This window comes from Tiliqua scincoides, chromosome 6 (genome assembly GCF_035046505.1).
Source record: "Tiliqua scincoides isolate rTilSci1 chromosome 6, rTilSci1.hap2, whole genome shotgun sequence".
In the NCBI taxonomy this organism is placed as follows: Eukaryota; Metazoa; Chordata; class Lepidosauria; order Squamata; family Scincidae; genus Tiliqua; species Tiliqua scincoides.
In genome coordinates, this window is record NC_089826.1 from 6,492,254 (window position 1) to 6,504,371 (window position 12,118).

Genomic DNA, 12,118 nt, shown 5'->3' on the forward strand with positions numbered 1-12,118 from the left:
GCTGAAAGGGTGGCTCTCAAATTGTACCAGGGACCGGACAAAGAGCTTCCAGGGGCTGCAACCAGCCCTCAGGCCTTCTGTTTGACACCCCTGCTATAAAGCATTCAGCTTGTCATCCGGTGAGCCGAAACATCCCATCCATTGAGAGGTGTCAGTGACTTGACAAGCTCCCTCTGCAATTCCGGGCTGGTGGCCAAATATGTCTGTGGAACTGAGTTAGCTGTGTGCGCTCGAAGTTGTGCAGGCCTGTAGTCAAGCTTTATAGCAGCACCTTTTGTGAGATTCTGTTCCAGTTTAAGTTATGTTGACCAGATAAAATGCTGCACTGCAGGCAGTGGTGTAGCTGGAGGGGGTGCAAAGCACTAAGTTTTGCAGGAAACTGAATGTGCTGTGCAAGCGGTCCCTTCCATTTGGAGCCATTCCAGGCGGTGGGAGCAAAACAGAGACAAATGCCAGAGAAGACCCACGGAAGAGGCAAATGCCTTTGTTTTGCTCCCATCGCCCAGAATGGCTCCGAAGGGGAGGGGGGCCATTTGCACTTGTTGCACGTTGCATTTGTTCAGGCCCCTGCAAAACTTTGTGCTTTGCACCCCCTCTAGCTATGCCACTGACTGCAGGGATTTTGATTTGTTACTTGAAGGACCAAGCTTCAGCAAGAAATAATTCAGGGCAATAACTGGAAGCTTTAAAAAAAGACTAGCCATTTTTTAAAGAACTGCAGGGAATAATGGTTGGTTGGCAACCTTCAGTCTCGAAAGACTATGGTATAAGCCTTCAGCACCCGGTATTCCCAGGCGGTCTCCCATCCAAGTACTAACCAGGCCTGACTCTGCTTAGCTTCCAAGATCAGACAAGATCGGGCATGTGCAGGGTAACAGTTACAAAAATGGGCCCACTGGCTCAAATGGACTAGAACCTTAGGATTTGGGATCTTCTTTCTGTAATTAAATTCATTTCTAAGATTTTGGATAAAGCATGAGGGTGCTGAACCAGTCACATATTTCATTGCTTCTTGATGGAACCTTGGTAGGATTTAAGTTAACAGGGACAGTAAAGAATCTGGTTCCAAATTTTTCTGACTGGCAGCCCGAGCTTTGGCAGGTCTACTCAGAAGTAAGCCCCATTTTGTTCAACAGGGCTGCCTACTCCCAGGGAAGCGTGCGTAGGGTTGTAGCGCAATTGTATCTCCAGCAGTCACTTCCAAAGGGCTGGCCTTGAAGACGAATCCTTTCATTTTCACGTGATCTCATGTGATTTTCACCGTAGTCGTGATCGCTCTTGTGTTTTTATCTAAGCGAAATATCGCTTCGGAAATGTGTATGTCCACCATAACAGAAGTAGTACCAGTTTCTGTCTTGCATTTATTCTAGCGCTTACCATATACAGTGGTGCCTCGCATAACGAATGCCCCGCGCAGCGAAAAACTCGCATAACGAAAGAGTTTTTTGATTGAGTTTGGTAACTCACATAACGAAAATTTCTGGCCTTGCTTTGCATAACGAAAAAATTTTTAGGTCTGTACTTCGCATAACGAAAACTTTTTAGGTCCGTGCTTCGCATAACGAATTTTTTAAAAATTAAAAATTTTGTGTGTGCTTCAAATTTTAGAAATCCTCTGTACAGTATGTATGCCTTTAAAGAGCACGTAATAAACACTTTGTAAACCAAATTTGACTTCGTTTTGACCTTTTTTGCCCATAGGAACGCATTAATTAGATTTCAATGCATTTCTATGGGAAAACGTGATTCGCGCAACGAAAATTTCGCATAACGAAAGGATTCGCAGAACGGATTAATTTCGTTATGCGAGGCACCACTTTAATAGCCTAGGTTCCTCCCCCTTTCTTTTTGCAAACCTTAGCAAGCATCTAAACTGGCCATTTATCACAGGTGAGTAATAAGAATATAATCCCTCCAGGAAATGGAGAGGTGGTTCCTCTCTAACCATAGGGTGGGTTTCTTTGGAAAGTTAGTCTGGATTTCTGGTTGCTCAAGCCATTCACGTTAAGGGTCAGAAATTTGTGCATGTTCAGACTGGCGAGGGAAGCTTGGAGAAGGAACGCCGGCTGAACTGAAACAGCTTCCCTGCATGCCTGCCCAGCGCCGCACGTAAGGGAACAAGCGTCCTCGAGGGAGAGATCCTTCCCTACAGGCTGGAAGCCAGGCTCGAAGTACTGGGCAGCCCTGTTTCATAAATAAATAGGGAACGGCTCCAAGCAAACAGGGCTGGTGAGTCATAAAGCAGCGAGCCCGGCTGTGGTAGGCCAAACATATCATGAGAGAAAAAATGTGGGGAGTGCGCATCTCTCCTGCATGCGCATGTATGGGCGCACTTGGATTTTTCAGGGGCAGCTTCAGGGTCTTTAAAGCAACAAATAAAGAAAAAGAGGAACCTGCCTTCAGAACCCGACAAAGCAGTGCCTGCCATCGGTGAGAGCGGAGCTCAGCCGAGCTTTTTCCAAAGGTCACGTTGGGTTGCTGAGTTCTAGGAAGTCTTGGAAAGTGTTTCCCTAGAAAGTTTCAGCGGAAGAGAGGAACTGATTTCAGGCTTTGAGTCAGCGTAGATGGCTACGCTCTCTTCTTCCTTTGGCAGCTTTGCAAAGAAGACCACAAACAGGCCGAGTTCTATTTATTTCTTTTAAACCCACCAGGCTGTCACGCACACACTAAGCCTGCAATCCTACTCACACTTCCCCATTGAACATAATGGGACTTTATTCAATGGATGGATAAAGTGGATGGAGGGGGGAGTTCTTTTCCCTCTCATACAACACCAGAACCAGGGGACAGCCACTAAAATGCAGTGTTGGGAGAATTGGGACAGACAAAAGAAAATATTTCTTTACCCAGTGTGTGATGAGTCTGTGGAACTCCTTGCCACAGGATATGGTGATGGAACCTGGCCTGTATACCTTTAAAAAGGGGTTGGACAAATTTCCGGAGGAAAAGTCCATCACTGGTTACAAGCTTTGATGGGTATGTGCGACCTCCTGATTTTAGAAATGGGCTATGTCAGATGCAGGGGAGGGCACCAGGATGCAAGTCTCTTGTTGTCTTGGGTGCTCCCTGAGGCATCTGGTGGGCGACTGTGAGATACAGGAAGCTGGATTAGATGGTTCTTCTTTGGCCTGATCCATTGAAGCTCTTCTTATGTTCACATGACTTACTTCTGAGTAGACAGGCCTAGGTTTGTGCTATAATGTAAGCCACTTTAAGAACCTGAGAGAGAGAGAGAAAAAAAATCTGACGCTTCCCTTCTTGATTGCCTGGACACCCTGGGTTACCACCAGCAAGTCATTATTCTCAAGCCTTCTTAAGCTGCAACACTGCTTAATTTGCTTACTTAACCCAATCCTAACCAGTTCCAGCAGGCCTGGACGCTATGTGCTGTATCCTGAACTGAGATTGAGGAAACATTGGTTCTCTTACCGTGTATAAAGTCCCAGCCTGATTACTATTATTTAGTCGATTTGTACCCCGCCTTTCTCCTGACCCAGAAGGTGTCTTCTTATGTTCCTGTGATCCGTTCTTATTCAGTCAGTCCAGAAAGTCCCTTCTGAAATCATCTTTTTGCCCAATCCAGTGGCGTAGCTCGAGGGGGTGCAAAGCACTAAGTTTTGCAGGGAGCCTCGCCGCAGCATGCAAGCGACTCCTCCCCATCAGAGCCAGTCTCTCCAGAGTGCATGGAGGCTGCTTAAAACAACAGTAATAGAGGCCCAGCAGAGGTGTATACCGCAAAGAAAGAAGGGTTCCACTAAATCCAGGAGAGTGCCCGCATGGCTAACCAGCCAAGTTAGAGAGGCTGTGAAGGGCAAGGAAGCTTCCTTCCGTAAATGGAAGTCTTGCCCTAATGAAGAGAATAAAAAGGAACATAAACTGTGGCAAAAGAAATGTAAGAAGGTGATAGGGGAGGCCAAGCGAGACTATGAGGAACGCATGGCCAGCAACATTAAGGGGAATAATAAAAGCTTCTTCAAATATGTTAGAAGCAGGAAACCCGCCAGAGAAGTGGTTGGCCCCCTGGATGGTGAGGGAGGGAAAGGGGAGATAAAAGGAGACTTAGAGATGGCAGAGAAATTAAATGAGTTCTTTGCATCTGTCTTCACGGCAGAAGACCTCGGGCAGATACCGCTGCCCGAACGGCCCCTCCTGACCGAGGAGTTAAGTCAGATAGAGGTTAAAAGAGAAGATGTTTCAGACCTCATTGATAAATTAAAGATCAATAAGTCACCGGGCCCTGATGGCATACACCCAAGGGTTATTAAGGAATTGAAGAATGAAGTTGCAGATCTCTTGACTAAGGTATGCAACTTGTCCCTCAAAACAGCCACGGTACCAGAAGATTGGAGGATAGCAAATGTCACGCCTATTTTTAAAAAGGGAAAGAGGGGGGACCCGGGAAACTATAGGCCGGTCAGCCTAACATCCATACCGGGTAAGATGGTGGAATGCCTCATCAAAGATAGGATCTCAAAACACATAGACGAACAGGCCTTGCTGAGGGAGAGTCAGCATGGCTTCTGTAAGGGTAAGTCTTGCCTCACAAACCTTATAGAATTCTTTGAAAAGGTCAACAGGCATGTGGATGCGGGAGAACCCGTGGACATTATATATCTGGACTTTCAGAAGGCATTTGACACGGTCCCTCACCAAAGGCTACTGAAAAAACTCCACAGTCAGGGAATTAGAGGACAGGTCCTCTCGTGGATTGAGAACTGGTTGGAGGCCAGGAAGCAGAGAGTGGGTGTCAATGGGCAATTTTCACAATGGAGAGAGGTGAAAAGCGGTGTGCCCCAAGGATCTGTCCTGGGACCGGTGCTTTTCAACCTCTTCATAAATGACCTGCAGACAGGGTTGAGCAGTGAAGTGGCTAAGTTTGCAGACGACACCAAACTTTTCCGAGTGGTAAAGACCAGAAGTGATTGTGAGGAGCTCCAGAAGGATCTCTCCAGACTGGCAGAATGGGCAGCAAAATGGCAGATGCGCTTCAATGTCAGTAAGTGTAAAGTCATGCACATTGGGGCAAAAAATCAAAACTTTAGATATAGGCTGATGGGTTCTGAGCTGTCTGTGACAGATCAGGAGAGAGATCTTGGGGTGGTGGTGGACAGGTCGATGAAAGTGTCGACCCAATGTGCGGCGGCAGTGAAGAAGGCCAATTCTATGCTTGGGATCATTAGGAAGGGTATTGAGAACAAAACGGTTAGTATTATAATGCCGTTGTACAAATCTATGGTAAGGCCACACCTGGAGTATTGTGTCCAGTTCTGGTCGCCGCATCTCAAAAAAGACATAGTGGAAATGGAAAAGGTGCAAAAGAGAGCGACTAAGATGATTACGGGGCTGGGGCACCTTCCTTATGAGGAAAGGCTATGGCGTTTGGGCCTCTTCAGCCTAGAAAAGAGACGCTTGAGGGGGGACATGATTGAGACATACAAAATTATGCAGGGGATGGACAGAGTGGATAGGGAGATGCTCTTTACACTCTCACATAATACCAGAACCAGGGGACATCCACTAAAATTGAGTGTTGGGCGGGTTAGGACAGACAAAAGAAAATATTTCTTTACTCAGCGCGTGGTCGGTCTGTGGAACTCCTTGCCACAGGATGTGGTGCTGGCGTCTAGCCTAGACGCCTTTAAAAGTGGATTGGACGAGTTTCTGGAGGAAAAATCCATTATGGGGTACAAGCCATGATGTGTATGCGCAACCTCCTGATTTTAGGAATGGGTTAAGTCAGAATGCCAGATGTAGGGGAGAGCACCAGGACGAGGTCTCTTGTTATCTGGTGTGCTCCCTGGGGCATTTGGTGGGCCGCTGTGAGATACAGGAAGCTGGACTAGATGGGCCTATGGCCTGATCCAGTGGGGCTGTTCTTATGTTCTTATGTTCTTAGGTGTACACCTCGGTTTTGCTCCCACCACCTGGCCTGGCTCTGATGGGAACTCTTGCACACTGTAGTGAGGCTCCCGGCAAAATGTACACTCCCTCGAGCTACACCACTGGTCCTATCCATGCCTTGACTCTTGTGGTACTTGGGGACTTCATGGGTTGGAGAAGTGATGTTTTCCTTTTGTTTCCACTGTGCAGAGAACATAAAATCCAGCAAGAGGTGGGTGGGCATGACTGTTAGGGGACACTATGCAAATGAAACCTCAGCATGAACTGATTGTTTTGTAGAGGACCTGGTTTCTGGTTTATATCATCAAATTGGTGAAGGGAAAGGGGATGCAATACACAAGACCAAAGAGACTGGAAGTTTTAATTGGGGGAAGGGCAATATTTCTTGCTTTATTTTCTTTATTTCCATGTTGTAAGTAATGGACATGCGTACTGAATTGTAGGCTCCTTTTTGTTTTAACCTTTCCCTCTTATGCCAATTTTGGGTCCTAAAACTGACCTTGGGGACGGTTCCAGCTAAGGATTCCATCTGGAAAGCGTGACGTCAATAGTGACGTCGGTGTTTTGGGGGTCCCATCTGAAAGCAGGATAGGCGCAGATTTCATCACCACCCATTCACGTCACAGAGCGTTACTTTCGGTTCAGTGTCTTCTCCATGGGACTATGTTCCCAGTACGGTACATGACCTATGTCAGCTGTCTCTGGAAATCCTTGTGTCCAGAGTTTGTTGTGTTTTTTTTGTACTGATAACCCAAAGAGGGAATTAGGTCTCCGTTTTTGTTTCCCATGCCTGTGATGTCACTGCCTTGGGTAACCGAAAGGCACTGGGAATCCACAGGGAAGTGACTTGTATGAGAACACAGTGTGCGCTTTGGGAATAACTCCCAGTGGGCTTTGTAACTGCCGGGCCTGCTCTTAAAAGACGTACGTAAATCATACTGAAGTACATCAGCCAGGTCTTGCAACATGACCCAGCCGTCTTTTGTGCCAAAGGAAACACATCTCCTTATCAAGGACATCTTGTTGGCTAATTCTGTTCAAGTATTTCAAGTATGCCTGTATGTGTGTGGTAGTGGAAATGCTGGTGATGGGGGAGCTCCCTCTGTCCAGGCAAGTTTCCGAGGTCTTTGTTTTGCAATCTCGGTTGGAAGAGGAAGCTTTGATCAATCTCACATCATTCCGGAGAGAGGAGACCTCACTATCTTTTCACTTACAACCCAGAGCAGTGAGAGGCGTGATGGTGAAATTCCACGTAGGGAGAGAGAATGTGCAACCCACATTCAGTGATCGGTGCCTTCTCTCCCTCTCCTTGGGTTTTTCCCTGCTGTAGGTGAGCAGAAGAAGAACCAAGACGCTCTTTCATCAAAGATTGTTAGACAAGTGTGAAATGGCTTTGTGTCTTGGGGCCCTTTGCCCATCCTCTTCGCTGGTAGAGACCTGCTTTGGGAGCTACTTAGAAACACTGTAAGGCTGTCAGTTCATGGGTTTTTCTAAGCCAGTGACTTTGAAGGGTCTCTGGCCACATCCTTCTTGATGTGGGCCAACCGAAGCCTTCTTCACTGGACATTCCTGGGACTCGGTACTGGCAAAACACAGGCCTTGCAACTGAGGTCTGGCCTTTCCCCCTCCTTGTCCTCGGTGGTTTACTTGAGTCCATGATGGCAGTCCTCTAGGTTCCACTGTAGATGTTTCTGTTTTGTTAGACAGTTATTTAGGGAATTGTTGAATGAGCCATGGATACCTCCCTGAGCTCCTTTAATAAAGCATAGGACATAATTGTGAAAAATAAAATCAATCAGTACAATTATCACATGTTGCTAAGTGGTGGAACACTGGGGGAGAGCGGCTTGCCTAAGGTTATTAATGAGTTCAAGGCAGCCAGGTCCCTGAGCCAGAGTTCATTCATTATTTTCAGGAATATGTTTCCCAGTAAATTTAGGTAGCAGCTTTGTCAACTGTAGTAGCAACTCTGTTAATTATTGCTGGATAGCAATTAAAGTGTGATAATCAGCAGATTTTTAGATTGTCTCCTACCCTGCAGCGTACAGGTGATCCTATAGCTTCTGCAATACCCAGAGTTTCTCGTGACTTATTTTTCCAACCAAAATGTTGATGTAGCGATAGTTCTGTCTGTGGAACAGCTGATTGCCTTTCGACTGGCTTCCAAGCATGACACAAATGGGATTGTTTTCGTATCACAGGGATTACAGGCAGGTTGAGACCTCATTAAAGGGTTGCATCGGCTAAGGTCAGCAAGAAACTGAAGTTCCTGCGGCTTACTACACACCTCTCTTAAGATCGCGTGTAAAAAGTTATTGTTAGGGCAAAACCTCTTTGAAAGCTGATGTAGGACTTGGAGGGTGAGTTTCTAGGTGACACAGTCTTTGCAGCATGGCAATATGGCCAGGGTGTAACATTGCTGAACACACACAAAGACACAGTGCTCATCTGGTCTTTGAGAGTATGACTTCCATCCGTTAGGGCCACCTGCCCTTCTGTGAAGACAATACTGACCTAGATGGACCCGTAGAGTGACACAATATAAGGCAGCTTCTTTCCTGCCGGTCTTCCTCAGTTTATCCTCACAACAACCTAAGTATGTGGTAAATAACTTTGAGGGATAGTGCTATAAACCTAAGGTCACTCAGGGATATTGATGTCTGGGGTGAGGATCTGGGTCTCCATGAATTTAGCCCCATTCTTTCACAACAGGTTGGGCCAGAGGATTGGAGCACTTTAACAGAAAAGATTCAAAGTAGTGTGGAAAGTGACAGATCCTACGGAAGAGTGGTGGTGATGTGTTCGTAGCAACGGAAGAGAAAAGATGAGTTTAGCAGAGCCCCTGTAAATTGGCTGGAAAGGGGATGGGATTTCCCATAAATGGCCAGGCACCGCAAAACTCATGTTCAGCAGATATGACACAGCCTCTCTCACATGTCACAAACAGCTCTTCATTACAGCCTTCAATGTGAGCTCATTAGTGTCTGTCTGTAGGGCTGCAAGCTTTAATTGGTTTAATTGATAGATTAATCAATTAAAGTGGGGCCCAGTTTTAATCTGCGCGACTGATGAAACTGGGGGATATGGAAAGAAGAACACAACTCTGGTGATGTTCTCATCTCCTCACAATGATTAATAGCCTTTTTATTACACTGTAAATTATCTCTCCCCCCCCCCCAATATCAAACAGGCAATTGGGTTCATTTATATTATGCAAATGCATTTAAATTGGGGTTGAGACAAAATCCCGCACAATTTCATCACCCTGTTCTCAGGATATGAAGTTAGGGTGGGGGGCACATCACAGATTTAAGGGGGGGATACTAAAAGGGTGAACCTATCAAAGGCACTCCTGGGAATCCAAGCAGCTTGGAGGGGGCTATTCCTTTTCCTCTGTGATTCAGCCCAGCGAAAGTGGGAAGATTTGTGCTCACTCTGAATTGCTTCACAATAATATTCAGTCATCAGTTATTATGTAGAACTAGATCCAATGGGTACAAACTACAAGAGAAGATATTCCAATTGGACATCAGGAAAAAATTCTCTAGGAGGATTTTTCTGCTACAGGCAGGGGGTTGGACTAGTTGATCTTATAGGTCCCTTCCAACTCTATGATTCTGTTATTATTTTGAAGCCAGTTAGATCCAGAATGATTCTTCCTGCCCTCTCTGTAGCAAAATATGGGAGGAAAAAATGGGGTCTGCCGGCCCTCAGGATTTGCTGGCATCGCCGAGTCTGTTGGGCTGTCAGGAACAGACCCAGTGACACTGCAAAAAACAACAACAGTAAACTGTGTAATGGCAGTTTAAGAAAGTTTTTGCACACATACACACTTCCAAATTTTGGAGGGAAGCTGCTTACAAAGAGTTTTTGGTTCAGCTTTAACTTGGATGGAACGAATTAAACAATTAGAGTTGCTAAACATCTGCACATTTTAAAGTAGGGCTGGTAGGTTCTCCGTTTGGGATTCCGAAGATCAGTGGCTTAAGCTGGAGACACTGGAACTGGAAGATCAACAAGCAAATCTTGCTACTTCACTGACCGGGCAAAGGCAGCAGGCCAAGCCTAATATTTAAACCAGGACTGAGTCATCAGACACTTTGAATTGCTGGACCAATGACTCCATCCCTGTGTACTAGGCTGTGTGGTTCAAGGGTGCCATCTAGGCTGCAGTACCAGTCAAGCTCACTCAGCTGACCTGATGGGCCTGTCTCTGTCCATCAGGCCTTATAAAAACCCAAGCCTTAGTGCTTGCCCCTCAGTTTGATAAACTCTTCTGTGGTATGAAAAGGCCACCTTGGTTTTTGAGCCCTGTCTGTTTTGGGTTTTTGGGTCATGCGACTGCCTCTGGTCCATGAGTACTACATCCAGCTGCCTGAGTTCTGGAATCTGCCAGCTGGGAGTCTGAGCTTTGCTGGAAGCTGGCATTTTCCAGGTTGGGTTGCCGCTTCAGACCCAGAGCTTCCTGGTTAAGAACATAAGAACAACCCCACTGGAGCAGGCCACAGGCCCATCTAGTCCAGCTTCCTGTATCTCACAGCGGCTCACCAAATGCCCCAGGGAGCACACAAGACAACAAGAGACCTGCAAGGCCTCCTGGGAATTGTAGTTAAGAACATAAGAACAGCCCCACTGGATCAGGCCATAGGCCCATCTAGTCCAGCTTCCTGTATCTCACAGCGGCCCACCAAATGCCCCAGGGAGCACACCAGATAACAAGAGACTTCATCCTGGTGCCCTCCCTTGCATCTGACATAGCCCATTTCTAAAATCAGGAGGTTGCGCATACACATCATGGCTTGTACCCCGTAATGGATTTTTCCTCCAGAAACTTGTCCAATCCCCTTTTAAAGGCATCTAGGCCAGGAACTTTACTGGAGGTTTCCCCTGCTCTGCCAAACCATTGTGGTAAGAGTGGGGTAGACCCTCTGATCCTATCCAATTTTTCCTTCTCCCTCCAGCAGGGATGACGAGCCCTTGAACTGGACTCATTTGGCATAAATCAGATTCCATGTTCTAAGATCAATGTTATGACTGCAGCCTTTGCAGTCAGACCAGCTCAGCCAAGCAGTGGGAGCCTCCAGGCAGGCAGCCAACCTTGTTTGTAGTGGCATAGCTAGAGGGGGGGAGCAAAACACTAAGTTTTGCAGGGAGCCTCACTATGGTGTACAAACAGCCCCTCCATCTCCCCATCAGAGCCATTACAGGCAGGGGGAACAAAACAGAGGTGGTTGCCTCATTTTCTCCCCCCCACCCAGAATGGCTACAAAGGGGAGGGGACACTTGCACACTGCGGTGAGGCTCCTTGCAAAACTTAGTGCTTTGCACCCCCTCTAGCTATGCTACGGCTTGTTTAGTGAGTTGGCTCATCCCTGCCCTTCCCAGCTTATCAATGTACACAGTGCAGCAACTGTTACCCTGCACATGCCCGATCTCGTCTGATCTTGGAAGTTAAGTAGGGTCAGGCCTGGTTATTACTTGGATGGGAGACCGCCTGAGAGTACCAGGTGCTGTAGGCTTATACCATAGTCTTTCGAGACTGAAGGTTGCCAACCATCTCCCTATACTGAACACTATCTCCCGATCTTGTCTGATCTCGGAAGCTAAGCAGGATCAGGCCTGGTTAGTACTTGGATGGGAGACCGCCTGGGAATACCGGGTGCTGTAGGCTTATACCATGATCTCGGAAGCTAAGCAGGGTCAGGCCTGGTTAGTACTTGGATGGGAGACCGCCTGGGAATACTGGGTGCAGTAGGCTTATACCATAGTCTTTCGAGACTGAAGGTTGCCAACCAATGTATACAGTCCAAATGTAGGAAAACCTGGTTTGCTTGACTGGAAAACTCGCCTCTTACTCCTAGAGCTGCGCAGGGTGATCTTCGAGCTGCAGCCTTCTCCTTGGCAAGCCTTCGTGGCTCCCTTCAGGGTGACATACGCTTTTTCAATGCTTCCACCGCTCCGCTGGTTCCAGGAAGTTGACACTGCCCAAAACATTAATAATGGCAATTGGAAAGCATGCTATTTATTCGTTTTGAAAATGGCTTTTTAATGTGGAACAGAGGAATGGAATAAATAAACTAATTAAAAGAAGCCAGCCGCATGTTTCACAGAATGATTGCTGGCATTCTCAAGGGAACCCACCATGGAGTTGTTAAATATTCTAGGGAGGCAACTCAAGGGTGGGCTTGTTTAGTGGCAGGGGAGGGACAGACAGTGG

At 46.8% G+C, this 12,118-nt stretch overlaps 1 protein-coding gene and 1 pseudogene across 1 annotated transcript in view; both read left to right on the forward strand.

Annotated features, from left to right (window-relative positions):
• Nucleotides 1–12,118, forward strand: part of ADAMTS3 (ADAM metallopeptidase with thrombospondin type 1 motif 3) — a 138,493-nt gene that overhangs the window by 45,482 nt on the left and 80,893 nt on the right. The window lies entirely within an intron of this gene.
• Nucleotides 11,450–11,572, forward strand: LOC136656552 (5S ribosomal RNA; annotated as a pseudogene).